At 35.8% G+C, this 20404-nt stretch overlaps 1 protein-coding gene across 6 annotated transcripts in view; it reads left to right on the top strand.

Moving 5' to 3' along the window:
* Window positions 1-20404, top strand: part of LOC123872265 (putative polypeptide N-acetylgalactosaminyltransferase 9) — a 258936-nt gene that overhangs the window by 221165 nt on the left and 17367 nt on the right. For all 6 annotated transcript variants that reach the window (XM_045916434.1, XM_045916438.1, XM_045916436.1 and 3 more), the window contains one exon: window positions 648-672. The gene's annotated coding sequence lies outside the window, so the exon portion shown is untranslated. The remainder of the gene's footprint in view (window positions 1-647; window positions 673-20404) is intronic.

Genomic DNA, 20404 nt, shown 5'->3' with positions numbered 1-20404 from the left:
AATGTCAATATCAAACTTCTATACAAGTAACTTACTTCCTGCACGACTCGAATGTCTGTCCTTCATCAAAAACTTAAAAGCTATCCTAGTTTATTTAATTAGTGCTTATTTTATCTTTAAAAAGATCATTAACTTATGTTGTCTTAATATTTTTATTAATTCGTCAGCAGGTACTAAATTAACATTTAACGGAGTACTTTTATTTGTTTTTTTTTACTAGAATCAACTTCATTTTTGTCACATCAAAAGGTTAACTTGAAAGTCCTTCCGCTGATATTCATTCAAGGTCTAATCAATCCAAATATTACTTTTAAAATAATGTTTTATCGATAAATACAAAATGAATAATAAATGTTATTTAATTTAATATTATATCAGACGCTTTAGGATCGACTTTATTACCTTAATAACCTTTAACGTAGCCTTTTTGTTATTTTGTTACCAATTTAAACTAAGACTATAATTGATATTTGTTATTAAAATAGCCCTTTTGAAATTCAAGCGAGTTATTTTTGGAAAAGCCAAATTATAATCGGATTTCAAAATATAGCTACCCGATTCAATTTACTATCTATTGCTACCATATTTGTGTGTATTAATAGAAATCGTTATTGTATTTATTGATAAATGTTTTCTTTTGTTCGCAGATTCTGTGGCAGAATAAACAAAAAGGTGAGCTTCGGGCATTTTTTTCGTTACAATATAAATAGGAATCGTAAGAAAACACATTACCGGCCCTAATGGAACCGGAACGGAAAAAATACTGGTAACGTTAGAGAATATCATTAAACATTTTCAATAAAGGCCTATTGATGTCATTTTCTTTTACCCATTAATTCACCTATTGTGAGTGACGGTGGGCTATCGGGGCGGATTCAATCAATTGACCCAAACACGTCGGGTCTTTTGGAATCATTACTTTGACCGGCGCAGAGGCGATTTGTTCTCAATAGGCAATTAAATTAAACTAGAGACAAGTGTAAATTAAATATTACTAAAAACTAGAAAAGAGCTGATAACTTTCAAACGGCTGAACCGATTTTCTTGGATTAAGCTAAGAACACTCTCGATCAAGCCATCTTCCAAACAAAAAAAAAAAACTAAATTAAAATCGGTATATTAGTTTAGGAGCTACGATGCCACAGACAGATACACACGTCAAACTTATAACACACCTCTTTTTGGGTCGGGGGTTAAAAAATGTAAGCAAATCAGTCAATTCGATGGGTGGCGTTATCACACTTTTAACCTTAATTATTATTAACCTATTGTGTGTGAAGGTGGGTTATCAGAGCAGATTCAATCAATTGACCCAAACACGTCAGGTCGGGTGAGTGAGAACTCTGTAAGTCTTTTGGAATCATTACTTTGACCGGCGATTAAAAGAGGCGATTTGTTCGCAATACCCAATGAAATTAAACTAGGGAAAAATGTAAGCAAATCAATGTCAATTTGAAGGGTGGTCTCCTCACATTTTCAGCGATTTATTCGTCTTTTGTGAGTGACGCTGGCCAGTGGAGCGGATCTGATCAGTTAATCCAAACACGATCGGGTTGAATAAGAGAGGCTTTGCGAATCTTTGACTTGGCTCATTACTTTAACTGTCGATTAATACAGGCGATTTGATCTCAATAATCAATAAAATAACTCTTTAAAAAATGTAAACAAATTGAAGAGTGGCTTCATCATACTTTCAGCGATTTATAATTCACTTATTGTGAGTGACGATGACCTATCGGGGCTCGGATTCAATCGATTAACCCCAACACGGTCGGGTCGGGCGAGCGAGGACTCCAACTCTGGGAGTCTCGAATCATTACTTTGGCCGTTATTAACGATAGTGTTGAACCTAATGGGCACGATTTGGTTTCGAGATAAATTCAATGGTACGCGCGCGATAAATCCTTTTCGGTCCCAATTGCTATCTATTAAATGCCTGACGCGAACACTTTTGTTAAACCGGTAATTTTAAATGGGAAACGCAAAAGTTTATTTCATCTCTATTATTTCACTTTTAAGTGCAATTTTAAAAGGCTTTTCGGTATTAATTGTTCTTCTGATTGGAAAGAACCCTTAATACAATTAAAATAATCGCTGCTAATATTATTATTATATAATAAACGCATAAAATGTGTTTGTCTTTTGATTTCACGCCGCAATCAGAAAACCAAAGACTTCTCACTGGGTTATTAAAAACCTAAACCTAAACCTAAACCCGGACGAAGTCGCGAGCGTAATCCAGTGTCATAACAGTAATATAAAATACTGTAAATATAAACTCTATTTGAAATAAACGTCAAACAATTTATATTCAAAACGTACTTGAATTAAAATTTTAGTTTCAATTTATTATAAATAAGAAGAACATAATTTAAATAATAAATTTTATAAGAAGCACATAGTTTTAATTTATAAATAATAATAATCTATCCGCGACGTAGACGAGGCCATATTTAAGTCTAAAACACACAACGCGCGACGGCTGCATAACCAACACTACTTTAAAAAGTTGTAATATTCAAAAAAACTGTATTAAAATGCACTCTTTACATCGTAAAGTACACGTTTAGGCCGCACTTTTATATATATGCACTATACAGCTAATCTTAATAGGTCATAAACTACTATGTTAACACATAAATAAGAAACGAATAATTAAAAAAAAAACAGATTATAATAATCTTAGACAATAATTAACAATTAAGATGTAGCTAGTTATGTTCAAAAACAGCAAAACAAAAATGGCAGGAATAAAACGCCATTTAACAAAAAAGGAAGGAACACATTAAAAAAAAAAGAGTGACAGCTAATATCCATAGTGATAAGGGCGAGAGTAAGTTAGATATCGTCCGTCTCCGCTTGGATCCTCCGTCCGTCTTCCAGGATCGGCACCATGAATGCTATTGTATCATTGCATCCCTCCAGCCGCTGCTCCTGCCCCGCCTCCCGCTGTCGTCGCTCTCAGGCTCCACTTTGACTTTGTTCAGACTTAAGACACTGTTAAAACGAGACAGCGTTATACCGCTGACATAAATCTGTCTCGTTTTAACTGAAATTTAAGTCTAAAAAAAGTGCCGTCTATAGTTTTCTACATCAGCCTCACTTGAACGCGCGCGTTCAGTGTGACATAGACCTGTCTTGCAGTTTTCGTAGCATCCAATCTATACGTTATGTGTGTTTCAGCGTTTAACGAAGGAAAAATCATACGCGTTAGTTAGATAAAATGTGTTGGAACACTACAAGGTTGTCGGCCTTAGACAGGATGACGGCGTTTACGCTATCATTTTATACGAGCATAAACTTGTTCGAATATCATTTTATGACTTTTAAATTTGGTTTGATGCGTTATATCGCATGGTTATTGTTGGATTCCTTTCTCTCTTGTATGAAGATAATAAATTAGGACTTTAAGCAACAATGTTGTCATGATAAGTACTTCTGGAAAAGCCATGAAGAACTTTAGATCCGAGCGATTACTCTTTGCTTTGTTGACTTATTATAACAAGTGTAAATTAAAAATTTATAACACCCCCGACGATCCAAAGTATCTGAGTTTTCCAAAACATCATTTTCAAATAAATAATTATGTATTTAGGCAACGTCCATCTTGACAGCTTGACATTTGTCTATTGACATAATATTATGAACCAAACGGTTATCTAACCTTCTTTTCTAAAAGAAAACTAGAAAAGAGCTGATAACTCTTAAACGGCTGAACCAATTTTTTTAGATTATAGCTAAGAACACTCTCGATCAAGCCACCTTTCAAACAAAAAAAACTAAATTAAAATCGGTTCATTCGTTTAGGCGCTACGATGCCACAGACAGATACACAGATACACAGATACACAGACACACAGATACACAGATACACACGTCAAACTTATAACACCCCTCTTTTTGGGTCGGGGGTTAAAAATGTTTACTATTATGTTATGTTAGATATAAAAAAATACAATAACCTAATGAAATATATATACGATAAAAGATTGATTTAAATTTACTTTATGTAAGTAATATTTTTATCACGAATATTATGATTTCAAGGTAGAACTTTTATGCTACCAAATTATTTTTATACCTAAATTAAAAAATAAAGAAATCGTGACTTCGTAAACTGTTTACTAACTTTTGATGTGATTTATTACTATTTGCGGAAAGCCCAAATATTCCAGAAACAAAGACACGTTTTCTACTGAATACCTACTCGTATCTTGATAGCTATTTCGCAATGAGCAAAAAACTCTGGACAACTGTATTAACTCGTATGTGCTAAAGGATGGTCACACTTAAGACATGTTGTGCGACAAAAAGTTGTACGTCCCTTCTGCGTTCTACACAATAATTAAGGTTTAGGTCATAAGACAAAATGGCTTTTCAACTTTTTGCACAAATAAAAGATCATTGACATTACCTGCGCATCGTAATGCAATATTTATCTATATAATTTATATCGCCTCTCAATCTGAACAATTTGTTATACTTAAACAGATTTTCGGCGGAAACATTACTTATTTGTATCATTTTAACTTATCTTGCAGTCGTAGCAACGGAACGAGTGTGAGTAAAGGAGACAAGGCAAAAAGTTATGGAACAAAAAGTCGATACTGTGTATCGACTTTTTGTTCCTTTTGCAGACCTTACTGTAAGTGTCTCTTGCTCTTGCAACGGGTCGCAATGAACCGTTGTGGTCAGCTTGTGTTACTAGTCTTGTTTTTTACAGTGTTTGTATTCGCATTAACAGGATTGTAGCTAAAAACGTTCCATTTAACGTTAAGTGGTTAATTTCGTGAGAATTAAGTGAACCGGTAAAATTATAGATGTAAGAAGAAAGGTTTCTTGTAATCATTTTATTGCTTTTTTTTTGTCTTAAAAGTTTCGTTGTGTCAAGTAGGTATTCATATACCTACCTCATGAGAAGGAGTCGTTTTTTGGCAAAAAGTATTGGAACAAAAAGTCGATACTGTGACCTTACGTTAAGTGTCTCTTGCACCGGCGGCCGCACTGCGTTGTGGTTACTGCTCTTGTGTTTTTATAGTGTTTGTATTCGCTTAACTGGATTGTAGGTAGAAGCGTTTCATTTAACGTTAAATGGTTAATTTCGTAAGTGGCTCTGTTGAGAGAGAATTAAATTAGCCGGGAAAATTGTAGGCCTTTCTGTTTGTGGGGAAACATTTAAGTACGAAAGTTTTCCATTCCCTTGGGTGTGAGATCAATTTGTAAAGTAGATGGTTAATGGGTAAGTTACTACATTTTAGACTGAAACAAAATGTCAGTTCTCCAAGTAAATAAATCATCATTATCATCATCTGAACACACTGGCACTTATCGCTGACACACTACTGAGCACGAGTTTTCTAGCAGAGGTAGAACGGTTTAGGCTATGTTATGGCAATTAAAATACTGCTGTTTTATCAGAACACAAACACCAAAAATGTACTTAGTAAACTATGAATAATGATGCATTACGCCACTGTGTATGTACGACTCAGTATATGTATACGATCTTACCTAAGAATATTTCATGAAGGTTATTTTAATAATCCAAACACTGAGTTATATCACTACCCATATTATAAATGCGAACATGTGTTTGTTTGTTGATTTGTTGGTTTGTCCTTAAATCATATCTCAACAAAGCAAATTGATATATATCCTAAGTAGTTTTAATTCAGGAAAATCAAAGATTTCTCACGGGATTTTCGAAAACCTCAATCCACGCAGACGAAGTCGCAGGCATCAGTAAGTCTCTTATAGCCGAATATACTCGTATTTCGTTTACAAACGGTGTTTTATATTACACTAGCGCGGATGCAGCCGTCAGGAAAAGCGCTATCAATTCAATGTTTTAGCAGTTAATAAAAAACATCCGTCACGCTTGGAATGACCTCGGCAACTGCAGTAAACTAAACACATTGCTCATCCTTGCTGTTACCCCCGGTCTTGCCTTTGTCTAAACTAATTTGTTCAAAGTACTATCTTTTTAATACAGTTGCTCAAAAAGTGGCGTATTGCAGGGACGTATAGCGTTCGGGATGTGGGCTTTTACATAATCGTGCTTTTTCTTTACCTTTCCCGCACTCGTGCTTTTTCTTTCCCAACTGTCAAAATATTAAAAAGAAAAACCAACCAAGAAGTTTTTACTAAAAAAATTCATAGAAGTTTTTATGATTCATGCAAATACGTATTTCTAATAAGAAGCTACTAATTTGTTTCAATATCAGATTTAATGATTTGATTGAATGAGTTTGGTTAGGTTTCATTTCATTTCATCTCATTAAATTTCATTTTCATTTCATATCAATAAAAACTTCTACTGAAGACTTGGCTGTATGGGCATAGTTCCCTTTGCCTACCAGAATGGGTGAAGAAAAAAAAAACTCTGCTTATATTCTACGGTTGGCGCCATTTTTCAGAAATTTTCTTTGCGAGTTTAGTTGTTGGTTGCCTAAAATGAGTAATTTCGACCCTAGTTTTTTATATCTATTAGCAATAAAGTTGTTTTAAATTAAATTAAATTAAGTTAGTTTAGATTATTGTGTTTTTATTATTTTATTAAATTGCTTCATTTTTTCGCAACTGTATTAAAAATAGTCGTTCAGTACACGTGCGGAACCGTCATTGCAACTCGTTCCGACTGTCAACCCTCGCCTTCAGCTACGCCTCGGCTCGGGTAGACATTTGTCGGAACTCTTTGCAATGACAGCCTTTCCGCACTTGTAATGAAATATACTATTTTATGGCTTTGTTCCTTTCATGTCTGTCCAAAGATCTTGGCAGTGGCAACGATTGATCATACCTAAATATCAGACAGACAGACAGATGGGCAGCTTTGTCTGCCCATCTGTCTGTCTGTCTGATATTTAGGACAGACAGACAATGAAGTGATCCTATAAGGGTTCCTTTTTTCCTATATATTATACCTATACAGAACTCTATAACTCTAGAAAATGACTGACATACGATCAGACGGAAGACGGAATGACGGAAGAAAGAAGGATTTATAGTGCATACATTTTAAGATCTCTCTGGCCACGATTTTAGTCCTTAATTTAAAGGTGAACCCTGTACTTTTGACATGACATTTGACACAGAGCTAAAATGGCGAGTGAGTTCTTTTTTTTTGCGGCAAATTTCGTTATGACATTCGTGATAACAAGGTCTAAATACGTTATTGTACCGAATTTTAGATCCATCTGCGGTATAAGTCAATACTAATTCGTGACTGTATGAAGATGTAACCTTCACCATTAAACACTTTGCGCCCGTATATCACGATTGTCGGTTAGAGTCGTGAACTTCCATCAACTAAGTTAAGAGTTGGCGTACCAAGTTCATTGGGAAGATTAGCAACAATTACTGTGGTTAACCTTACCGCCCAAACGATTAATCAATATACAATCAATATGTAATTTGTCGATAAGTTACCCAGCAATTTTAACCCCTGACCCAAAAAGAGGGGTGTTATAAGTTTGACGTGTATATCTGTGTATCTGTCTGTGGCATCGTAGCTCCTAAACGAATGAACCGATTTTAATTTAGTTTTTTTTTTGTTTGAAAGGTAGCTTGATCGAGAGTGTTCTTAGCTATAATCGAAGAAAATCGGTTCAGCCGTTTGAAAGTTATCAGCTCTTTTCTAGTTTTCTTATAGAGGTTTTTGTTACGGGGGGGTTTTTAAATTTTGAGTTATATTGTATTTTATCAAAAATTGTATGGTATTTTTGACAAATAACAATGTTGCTAAGTAACGCATCTCCTCATTTCTGAAATCAGAAATGAAACCCCAAGAATAGCAATCTCCGTCGCCCGCTGGCTGACTCTGAGTTTTCTAATAAGGCCTATAGAGACCAACCCTTAGTTCACGCACCAGGTAAAATAATATAGTTACCTACTCCACGCATTTCTCAGATCATTGTCAAGGGACAGAATTTACTCAGAATTTACTATTCACAAACGCAAAACTAAAACGTTGAAACCAAAACTTTGTTAAAGCTTTTTTCACTTCGAATTTCCTTTTATTTTTTGTCTAGATATTTCTACTAAAATTACGTCAGTTAGGAAGTGGATTTACCACTCAAGGACTTCATTGTCCGTTCTCCGTTGAAGATGATCTCATAAAAGGTGTATTCGTGCCAGCAACGCGGTTAAGGTTCTTAATGGTTTTTTTTTAACTTAATTGCATACATTGCTCGCAATTACGGACACATTCTGTTCATGTTTTAATACCTAATTAGGGGTTCTGAGTGTAAACAAGTTTCAACTAAAGCATAGGTATGTATTTTTTATTAACTTGTTTGCTTTATAAAGGCTTGACAGACACGAAGCGCGAAAGCGGCGGCTTGCAGTCGAATGTGACACTGAACGCGTGAATGATTAGTATTATGCGAGGAACTAACACCCGTATTCACAAACGTTACTATGAGGCCTCATAGTGCCCTCGAACGCACAGTGTCCGTTCCACCAATCAGATGACTCTATCACGTCAATTTACAATGATCTGATTGGTGGAACCTACACTATGCGTTCGAGCGCACTGTGAGACCTCATCGTAACGTTTGTGAATACGGCCGTAAGTGACGTGGCTGTGTGAACGGTGTTGTGTAAATAAGCTACGACCTTTACTCGACGCAAGGTACGTCGTCGTAGATGTAACCTTTTCGTGAGAGGATTAGAAAAGGAAAGTTGGTAGGGTAGTAGGTACATAGCTTTATATTGAAAGGAATTTTGCGAATTATAAGAAGTATAAAGTATAAACAATGTTATAATAATGCGTAATGCCTAGGCTTTATTTACGTAAGTAAAAATTAACATATTATTTTTAAATAAAAACTGCACTGCTCAAGACTACAGCCAAACCGCGAGCCGTATAAATTGTGACAGTATGTTTTCATAAAAACCTCTGGACCGTGGTAAAACGTAATTTTATAGGAACTCAAACTTTATGGCTACGCAATAAGGATGATAACTACGTATTCAAGTTAAGTATGTTCAACAAACTCTCTTTCACAGTGTGGTCACATATTTTCAAATAAAATATGAAGGCGGATTTTGCTATGTGAATAGAATTTACGATGGATATTTAGAAGTATGCAGTGCCTTTTTAGTTTTACCCACGAGGTCTTACTTGAGAGCATCCTAAAGTGAGTTGTAGTTCTTATAGTTATAACTTTTAGCCACCATCATCTCACTATCTGCTAGGCCATTATAACTGAGAATGGGTCTCCTTTCAGAATGAGAGGGTTCAAGCCATAGACTAGACCCTGGGTCGTACGGCTAAGTGTGGGTTGGCCGACTTTATACAACTTTGTAAACATTACGGAGAACTCCCAATACATGTGGGTTTCCTCACGATGGTTTCCTTCACCGTTAAAAGTAGAGATATTTAGTTGCTTTATAAAGAGAAAACAAAATATACAACGGTGATCATGACCCTATTAAGTATATCTAACTAACTAGCCGATGCCCGCGTGGATTTAAGTTTTTCGAAATCCCGTGGGAACTCTTTGATTTTCCGGGATAGAAAGTAGCCTATGTGCTAATCCAGGATATTATCTATCTCCTTACCAAATTTCAGCTAAATCCGTCTCACAGTTTTTGCGTGAAGGAGTAACAAACACACATACACACACATACTTACACACAAACTTTCGCCTTTATAATATTAGTGTGATATAATAAGTATTTGAAAAATGGCAGATTTCTCGTGCTAAAATAGTCAACTTATTCTTCAGTTAAATGTCTCTATTTGATGATTGAAAAATTGTTCCTAAATATCTAAACTAAGAGTACCTATATGTACTTAAATAGTGATCAACTCTCGAGTATAATTAAATGATGTGTACGATCTCACAAAACCACAATGTTATGACATCATCACCACAATTCAAAGTATTTTGATTTCAAAAACATTGTTGAAGCCGCTGGCTCAATCATTACGAGTAATGTTGGATTAATTAACTCTATCGGTTAAAATTAAAATCGGTTGAACAGATGTGCCGTGAAAAGCTAAAAGACAGACAGACACTTTCGCATTTATATAATATAATTTAAATTTTATAATATAATATTAAATAAGTACAGATAATAGAGGCATGTACCTACCTACGTGCGCATTTAGTTTGACGTAATGCCGTTTCCCTCGGGTATTGTGTTTATTCGTGGTTGTGCTTTTTAATATTCAGTTGTTTTATGTTAATTAATACCCAAAACTGGTTGTATTTTGTGGTCAAAGCTGTATCCACATGAGCAAAAAAGTTTTTAACCCCCGACCCAAAAAGAGTGGTGTTATAAGTTTGACGTGTGTATCTGTGTATCTGTCTGTCGCATCGTAGCTCCTAAACAAATGTACCGATTTTAATTTAATTTTTTTGTTTGAAAGGTGGCTTGATCGAGAGTGTTCTTGCTATAATCCAAGAAAATCGGTTCAGCCGTTTGAAAGTTATCAGCTCTTTCCTAGTTACCGTAACCTTCACTTGTCGGGGGTGTTAAAAATTTTTAATTTTCACTTGTTCTGTGTTGTCAAACACGGATGAAATAGATAAAAAAAAGGGTTTTAAAATCTAATATTGCAAACGAGACTCAGTAGCAGCAATACAATATTTGAAAGGAAAGTCGTGTTTTATTAGATGTTCCTGTTTCCAATTTTCTTGTCGTCCAATTACATTGTGCGTAGTGCAATTGGCTCGAAATAGGTACACGAGAAATATCTTGAGTGGGTATTTTTTCCGGTTTCTTGTTTTAGCTTAATTTAACATAAATATACGCCGTACACATGCTTCCCCTTATTTAGATGTGAATTTTGTTTTATATCCTTTTTCACAATATCAAAATTACGCCTATCTCAGAGAATGGCAACCGTTCTCTGAAATATAATCTTATTTCTAATCTTCTTGAGAACGACTGGACCGAATTGCATAGTTCTTTTATTGTTGTGTTTAAAAGTGTTAGGACAAGGTTTATATGAAAGTTTTTTTTTTTTTGGAAAATCCATGGAAAAGACAGTTCCCGCGGGGCGCGGACGAACTCGCGGGTAACAGCTAGTAAAATAGGCACACATAGTCGTGCGAAGCCGGGATAAGTTAGCTAGTATCACAAGAAAATCGTCTCGTAAAATAGATAGGATACTCATAAGCTGGTAAAATACGATTAAAAGATTTATAATATTCTACTGCAACAAACGAATCGTTCAGTGATAAGACAGGAAACGTAGTAATAAATTCGGCTGTAATCGAAGAAAAATCACCCCCAATCTAGAGTTTTATTACGCATGCATTTGAACACTTTTCCGAGTAAAACGAAATTCAGGAAAAATTGCCGTAGATATGAGCTGTTCATTTTAAAGGTGTGCTTAAGGTTTAGAACATAACTAAAAAAAAGAGTAGGTATGTCGTATTACAAAACGTACTCGGTCTGTTCTTACCACCGAGGAATAAACCAAGTCTGTGGTTCTTACATTTAGACTTCAGAACAAATAAAAGCCAACCATTTCTATTATTTGAGGTCTTAATATGAGGTTGCCCAAATGAAAGTGCAGTAAGGAAAGCAATAAAGCGTTGTCATCACCGGCCTTCAGGAATTTTTATTAGAGACGTAATAGTTTCAGTTCATGGCATCTAGCCACCAAGTGTCATCTGGAGATTTCTATTTGAAGACTTAATTCAGAAACCAGATTTTATCATGTAGAGAAACTCCAAACACAGCTCTTTCTATCGCCAATTTTCTAGAATTCACTTTGTTAGAATGTCGACCTTGCACCTGAAAGCGCAACTTTGAAAAACCACTCACTACCAAGTGACAGACTACATCCAACGAATCGCAGGGAGCAGCTGGGTTCAGGCGGCGCAAGATCGTGGTATGTGTAAGTCCCCACAAAAGGCGTTTGTCCAGCAGTGGACGTCTATCGTATGATAATGATGATGATCATGATGAAGGTACTTACCTACTTAAAGTTACAAGTGTAAATTAAAAACTTATAACACCCCCGACCAGTGAAGGTTACAGTAACTAGGAAAGAGCTGATAACTTTCAAACCGCTGAACCGATTTTCTTATACCGATACCGATACCGATTATAGCTAATAACACTGTCGATCAAGCCACCTTTCAAACAAAAAGAAACTAAGTAAATTAAAATCGGTTCATTCGTTACGATGCCACAGACAGATACACAGATACACACGTCAAACTTATAACACCCCTCTTTTTAGGTCAGGGGTTAAAAAGAGGAAATAACAAAACTTGTAAACGTGATGATACGACAGAAGTGATTTGAAATTGTGCTTTTTATTAAAAAGAGTATATGAGGAAAATATTTTAAAGTGGTGTGTTTACTTGACAGGGTTATCTGCTTTTATAACAAAATGTATTGTCTGGGCATGACACTTAATTTCTTGGGAAATAACGAGGCGGTAAACACTGGATTTAGAAAACAATAATGTTCTGTACCCACTACCCTCAATAATGCTGGTGCCAAGGACAGTAGTTTGCTTGGCGTTTTTACAAAAGCTCTACAGTGGGTATATTTTTGCAATATGAATTTGGGTGTGGAAGTTAAAATTATAAATATTATTACTCTTTTGGTGCCCCTCATATCGATAGTTAGTGATTAATATTATATTGGTAACTTAAACTTTTGACTGGATGTTTTTATTGAATCACTGACTTTTCAGCCAGGATGTCCTATTCCATCCCACGCCCCTTTTGCGTCATTATCTTGTGTTGAATAATCTAAGTTGTTATTGTAAATCGTTAATTTTATTCGCTGTTTAGAATCAATTTGTTACAAAATGGCAAATTTTTGGCATTTTTTCCACAATTTTATACCTTATTGGACTGTATTTGTATCCAAGCAAATATCTTTAGCATATTTTATGTGGTGTTACGTTGATTTTTATGTTATTTGATATTAGAATGATTCTTGGGCCGTATTTATTTCTACGAAATTTGATTGTCACCTTCCTTTATTCATTCAACAAAAGCTTTGTTTCTACTAAACAATTGTACTAGGTACTAACTTTCAAGGCTACATCTCCTGAGCTTATTGTGTGAATCGTTCAACGTGCTTAATTCAACAATTTCTTTGAACATAATATAATGGGTTGGCTACCCATCAACACTACAGTTTTCTTGTTTGATCAAATTCTGCTAGTATGAATGAGATTGGATCAGTGATAATAGTTCCACTAGATGCGATGCTTCATAGTAACAACATGTGCAACGAACATCGACCCGCACTCCTGTCAATCGTACCCAAACCGCTTTAGACGCAGTCCGTTTTTGGGGTTCCGTACCCTGAAAGGAAAAATGGAACCCTTATAGGATCATTTTGTTGTCTGTCGGTCTGTCCGTCCGTCGGGTCGTATCTCTCAAGAAAATGTGTAGGGTACTTCCCGTTGACTAGACTCATGAAATCATGAACGGGTAGTTAGGTCTTATAGCACAAGTAAAGGACACAATCCGACACCCATGAATTTGCGGTTACATCACAAAAAATAATATGTGTTCATGAATAAATAATTAGTATTTTCAAAGTAAGATAACTATGTACCAAGTAGGGTATCTATGAAAGGGCTTTACCTGTACTTCCTAAAATAGATTTTTATTTATTTTTATGCAAATTAGTTTTTGATTGATCGTGCAAAATGTCGGAAAAAATAGCCGAGTACGGAACCTTCGGTGTGCGAGTCTTACTTGCACTTGGCCGGTTTTTTTATAAAGGGATAGCGTCTAATGTGGATTAGAATTGACAGGAATGCATACACCGATGTTCTTTGGAACATGTAGAGCGCCGCATCTATGGAACATTTATATCGTTGGATTGGATATTTCAATTGCAAATTAATCGGTTAGTAATTTGTCATGGCATACATTCACGCTATTCAATTCACTAGTGAGATAACCCGATCGTGATTGATACACAATGTTATTATACATAGTCTATTACAACCCACCGGAAGCCAATAATGCTATTAAAATAATGAATCTGACCTTTTGTGGATTAGGAATTCGATCCATCAATTGTTACAATATCATCACTGTCATTTATTATAATACATTTTGAATACGCATTGAACTTTCCACTGGTTGCCATAGAATATGCAGTCATATTCGTTTTTTACTTGACTTTGGCTTTTACGAGTGAATAGATTTTCTTTATTCTTCTTCATGATAGCTTTACTTCAAATCTTTAGTAAATTGACGATTGACGTGGCAACAGTAAGCAATCTAATTAAAAATTACCTTCAACGCATGCATTTCTAACTTTTCGAAATTAAGTGCATTTTTGGCAATCAAATACCGCTTACTTTAAAACGGTGAAGGAAAACAACCTGCTTGATCTGAAAATTCTCCATGATATTCTCAAAGGTGTGTGAAGTCTGCCAATCCACACTGTGGCCCATTGGAGGGCTATGGACCAATCTCATTTTGAGAAGAGACCCATTCTATTATTTTATTAAATCAATGCAGACGAGGTTGTGGGAATCTGCTTGTCTGTTAATATTACTCATTTCAATAGGAGATCAAGCACGAGTTAATTATTATTAGGTAAGTGGCGTGCGTTCGCGCCATTCAATACAATAGTTCAACACAAATGAGATAAGTCGGTTGCTTATCGATCTATTATGCACAGTTAATGACCGTATAATTGTCTTATAACATCCATAAAGATGATTGATGAAATCTATTTTATAGATTACTAAGGAGATGCCCGCGACTTCCTCCGCGTGGATTTAAGCTTTTAAAGATCCCGTGGGAACTGTTTGATTTTCCGGGATAAAAAGTTGCCTATTTCGATTACAGAGACGCAAGCTACGTATGTACCTTTCATACAAATCGGTTAAGTGGATGGGTCTTTAGGAATCCCGTGGGAACTCTTTGATTTTCCGGGATAAAAAGTAGCCATCCGTCTGCGGGATATAAGCTAACCCTGTACCTTTCGCCAGGATCGGTTACACTGTTGGGCCGTGAAAAGGTACCAGACAGACGGACAGACAGGCAGACAAACAGACACAATAAATTGATCCTATCCTACCTGAAGTTACGGAACGGTCATGTGTTTATTAGATGGTTGAAATTTGAAGGCCGTTCTTATGTTTTATCAAGTATGTAGTACATTGTACCTACTAAAAGATGTTTTCGGTAAAAGATTCTGACTAGCAACGTCGATGTGTCTTATCTGTGGTATAATTTGCATCTAACTAAATTTCCAAGCGTCAATCCTACTTTGAAAATTGAGGTAGCCAAATGAAAAACCTGTCTCCTCTATCCAATTTTTTGAAAAAAGATTGGAACATCGGAGTGGCGCAAAAATGACTCGAGGGGAAAAAGGGCATTGCATTTGCTCGATGCAGCGTCGGGTTTAAAACCTCACAAATGTCATTAGCAGAATTCTCGGGGGAGAGGAGGCGGGCAGGAGGGCGGTCACTGCCCTTTCGTGTTGCCTTGCAGTTCGCATTCTAGGTTGCATGTGCGATATATTATCTATCGACTAAGGTTACATACAACTTATATGTCTTGCAATCTCTCACGCCTTGGCGAGCGGAATTTTGAAAATGTTCAATGTCTTGGTATAGTACCTACTCGACAGGTCAATATGGCTATCGGGGTATGAGGCGGGGGGACGCCCCGTACACCCGCACGCCACCCGCGCTATCCCTCGCATTGGGTTGCCATCTCAACCTGTCGCGTACTATAGTAAAGACTATTATAGATGAAGATGGTAACTGGATTTATGAATCTAATGGTTCAAGCATAAATCTCGAGATGATGGTCAAATATTGCATTTATTACTCAAATTGATTAGAACTGTTAGAGCTACCTACCGATATTAATAGTTATAATATTGATGAACTACATTATTGGCTTTGACTGTTATCAATTTGACTAATATCAATGCATAATCAATACGATGATAATCTATAACTCATTACTTGCTAGCTCTTCTCAGTAAAACTTGTTTACCAAACAGTAGTCGAAGCCGGAGGCAAGAACTACATGAAAATAATAAAATTCCACGCAGGATTTGTTTAGTAATTAGGTTAGTTTTATTAACTATAACTTTTATTGTAACATTTTCAATAAAAGAAACTAATCTTCATTCTCGATCGTTTAATACCCGCATAAGCAATAAGCAAATGGAAAGCCACTAATGTACGAGTAAGTACAAACTAAATACAGTTGACAATTAGATAAATTAATCGGCTTACCAGTCAGAAAATCGATAGCTCTTAGGTAGTGAACTAATGGAATTACACGATTCCGACCCGCACGGCCAATTACCGGGGATTCTACGGGTGCGCTGATATATGGGCAACATTAGCTGAACCAGGTAGGTACGGGCGAGCAATGAGATCATTTGTACATTGTTGGGTTGATGGTGGAAATTATTGCGAACCATAGATTTATGCAACACATCCACCTATTTTAAGTATAGAATGTACCAAGGTACCGGCTATACCTTCCTCTTTTCTTATCCGAACCGCTAGGATATGGAACGCCCTTCCGGCATCAGTTTTCCCTTCCACCTATAATATGGGTAGCTTCAAGTCAAGAGTGAATAGGCAACTTCTAGGCAAGCGCGCTCCATCTTAGGCTGCATCATCACTTGCTGGCAGGTCTGATTGCAGCCAAGCGCTAGTCTATATAATTAAAAAAAAAAATACTCACGTATTTAGTCGATGTACCCTAAGCCGACTAGTTTCGAACCCACTCTTAGTTTTCATAAAGCCGGTAAATTCTGTACTTAAAATGGAAATCACTTACGATAGTTGAAACATTAAAATACTCTTCGAACCTCTGACCTCTCTAATTGGAAGCGTCTTAGACTACTAAACGTTTTAGCATTATACACGCCAAAAAATAAGTACTAAAACATACATACTTACCGAAATGAGTATCTTCTTCCTCCTTTTTGGACATCGCGTCGGTTAAAAATTAAATAAATGACAAGTGAAACTCATTGGATACATCCAATCTACAGAATCGGGATGCAAATTGATCCTAATGGTGAGCATGAGGAATTGGAAAAAATGCGCACGCGATTAGATCAAGGCAGTATTTGGGACAAGCCCGTAGCTACAAAGTCCAGTAGTGCCATTTAAGATTGATTATTATTTTTCATAACCATACTTAAGTTTAATTAACCAATACTCAAGCTAATCTGAACTTGTTATAAGTCAACATCTATTAGTAGATTTAAAGGATGGAGTTTGAGTTGAAGGGTATGATAAAACTTTGAAGTAGGTACTAAGTAAATATTTAACCTATTAAGAGCTGTCTTAAAACTTTTAATTGTAACATTCGCTGCTGCCTGCCTAAACGGAGAGTAATGTAAATATTTTGCCAAGCTAAGTGTCGCTCTGAAATCATAATTAATCGAGTTACTCGACAACTCTTTAGCTGGTTTTAATATATTAGCGTAATAATATATTAAAACCAGTAAAACACCCTCGAGACGCGCTTGCGGCAACAACTTCGCCTTTATAACTTTATACCTTCTCGTTATGTTCACAAAGTCGTTGAATATACTTTATTGCTTTTGTATTAATTACCTACACGAGTTACGCGTCTACATCATTTTCTGGTCTTTGACTGGTCCAAGATCCCAGTATCGCCAGACGTTACTTATTTTCTGAAAAACGAAATGTGTGATATAATAAAACTACACGTTAACACATGTGTAGTTTTAACGTGCGTATATTTCCAAGTTTGTGCCGAGTGCCAATTTAAAGATATCAGTTGCTAAGGGTACGTTCCTCACTTTTCTTAAATTTAGAGTGATGATTTTTATGTAGGTATATTTCCTGATTGCCATAATATAAAATTACGACTCAGACTGTATTACCTATATGTTATTTTTTTCGCGAGCTTTAAAGCATATGGTGGAAATTACCGCCGATGGAAAGTGAAAGTATTGAATATTAATTATATTATTAACAATATGATGATCACAAAAGTGAGCAATGTTTTTATATAGGTTACTTTAGTAGCTGGTACAAGGCTGGTACTTATAAATTGACCCACGATACAAGTTAGTAGATATGCGCACATTCATTTAGTAGTAAAACTTCTCTAGCCCACACATTTTATTTCACAGAAAATAAGTAAGGTCGGGCGGATCCGGAACCTTGCTCTAGGTGTATTAATATGTGTTATAAAATATTATGTAATTTAATATTCCATTGAAGTGCTGAAATTCATATTACACTTTCATGTTATTAAATCGTTTTACGAATTTTCTGCGGTAATAATTAGTTGGCTTTTACTTGAGGCTTTTCATGTTTGTAAAATTATATTTTTGTGCGTAGGCTTTGACTTATTACAATATTATATTTCTTTGGCTCTTAGGAGTGCGAAAATAATATCTTATAATATTTTTTTCTTCAGTATTATATTACTTACCTAAAATTTTATTTTTTATTAATATTATAGAGGTGTGGAGATTCATTGCTCCTTCACTCTATAACGGCTGAACCGATTTGTCTCAAATTTGAAATCGAGATGGTCCTGAGTTGACAAGTGGTTACTTATTATCCTGAAAACTTAAGATTTCTCGCTGGATTTTTCAAAAACCTATTTTCACGTGGACTAAGTTGCGGGCACATCCAGTATGATATATTTTATAATACTCGTTACAATACTCGTCACATATACAATTTTGTAATTGCTTTCTAAAAACTCTCATATCTTAGATATTAGACTTCCACAACCGCAAATATCGAAAAAAAAAAGGTCGAGGACAGCTGGAATTTAATTATTTCAGTTATTCCTTTATGAAAAACCTAAAAACACTATCTAAAGTTCGATGCGTAAAGGGAATATTCGTCAACCTTAAAAGGTCTCCGAGGAATAGAGGCAAATAACCACATAGACATAAGTTATGGAGAACGAAATGAAGTCCTTTCAGTTACTAATGGTCGAAGGGGACAGGAAGGAAGATTGAAAATGTGAATATTCTGTTGAAAACATTCATACTTAAAACAGCTGAGTGTGATAATAGGATTGAACAGACCACATATTAATTGTCTGTAAATTGGGTGTTTTCTTAGTTTAGGATTTTTTCTCTCTCTCTCTGCCTGTCTACTACTGAAGGTCGTGACCCCTTCTACTAAGGATGTTATAAACGATGCGCGATGTCAGGCCATTTCCCTCGGTTCTTTGCGGCATGCAGGGATTCGTGGGCATTGAGCTACGTCCCATAAGATCTTTTACCGTCCAATTTGCCAGTAACCACAACATTTTGCAGGGTTTTCCCTCCTTTCTGGCAATGTTGCCGAAATAATTTAGGATCCTCATAAGTGAAGTGGTTGATAGCCTTTTCGTTTTGTTAGCTGTTTTCTGTAATTGCTAAACGTAAAATATTGGGTACATGATTAGTGAGAGTAAAAAAATCAGTAGTAAAGGATATTGAAACTGTGTTACGTTTGCTAACACAGGGGCCACTGAGTTTATAAATGTTACGTTATTCATAACTCAATGAATTCTGAATAGTAAATATCGCGCTCGCGAGAAACTTTCGTTTGTTATTTTAATGAGATAGTTAGTCTCAGTGTAATGCAGATAGATAGATACGCGGGTGGTTCTTTACCCCTTCATTAATAATAATATACTTCTACTACGGCACCAGAATGGGAACTGTACTTTACAACAATAATATCAAGAGAGCGAAGTTTACCAACTTCATTGCGCATTAACTTCTGTTGCGGATGAATTTTAAATTAGGTCTCCCTTAGGACCAATTTCACGTTCTTCAAAGTAAAAGAATAAGTTTATTTTTTGTGTATACTTGAAATGGTATAGTAAAAAGCTTTAGATAATTCACAAATAGCAAATTAAAGTTGCGCATGGCAAAGATCTTTTCATTGGTAGTGTTCAAAAGTCACTAATGGGCTTCATTTTTACAAAACTTCCAATGAAATTCATCCAATTATCGCCCCATTAGTGAGCGCAGATTTGTTACCAGATAAAAAAGGATGTAGCGCATAGTTCACCACGCTGGTCAAATGTAGATTGGAAGACTTCACACACCATTATGTAGAATTTTCAGGCGTGCAGGATGTTACCTCACGATGTTTTCCTTTACCGTTAAATCAAGTAACAGTTAATTGCTTAAAAATTAAAACAAAAATAGCTCCAAAAAGTTACTGGTGCAACAAACCTCGGAAGCAAAAGTCTTATCATAGTGGTGGTATAAACTTTAGTGCTAGCAATGAAACTAGAAAAACCTAGATGATGTCAACCGGTGACCCCGCCGTACAAACGAAGGAAGCACAACTATCGACCAAATCTCTGTAATTACACGTCACGCACACAAACTCAACATAAATTCTACGAAACTGGCCACTTAACACCTTCCGATACGCATTTGACACAACGTAGTGATTATATTTTTTTGTTTGACACTTCAA

The sequence above is a fragment of the Maniola jurtina genome, chromosome 15 (genome assembly GCF_905333055.1).
Source record: "Maniola jurtina chromosome 15, ilManJurt1.1, whole genome shotgun sequence".
Classification (NCBI taxonomy): Eukaryota; Metazoa; Arthropoda; class Insecta; order Lepidoptera; family Nymphalidae; genus Maniola; species Maniola jurtina.
Note: the sequence above shows the minus strand (reverse complement) of the source record. Positions and strands in the feature narration are given on the sequence as shown.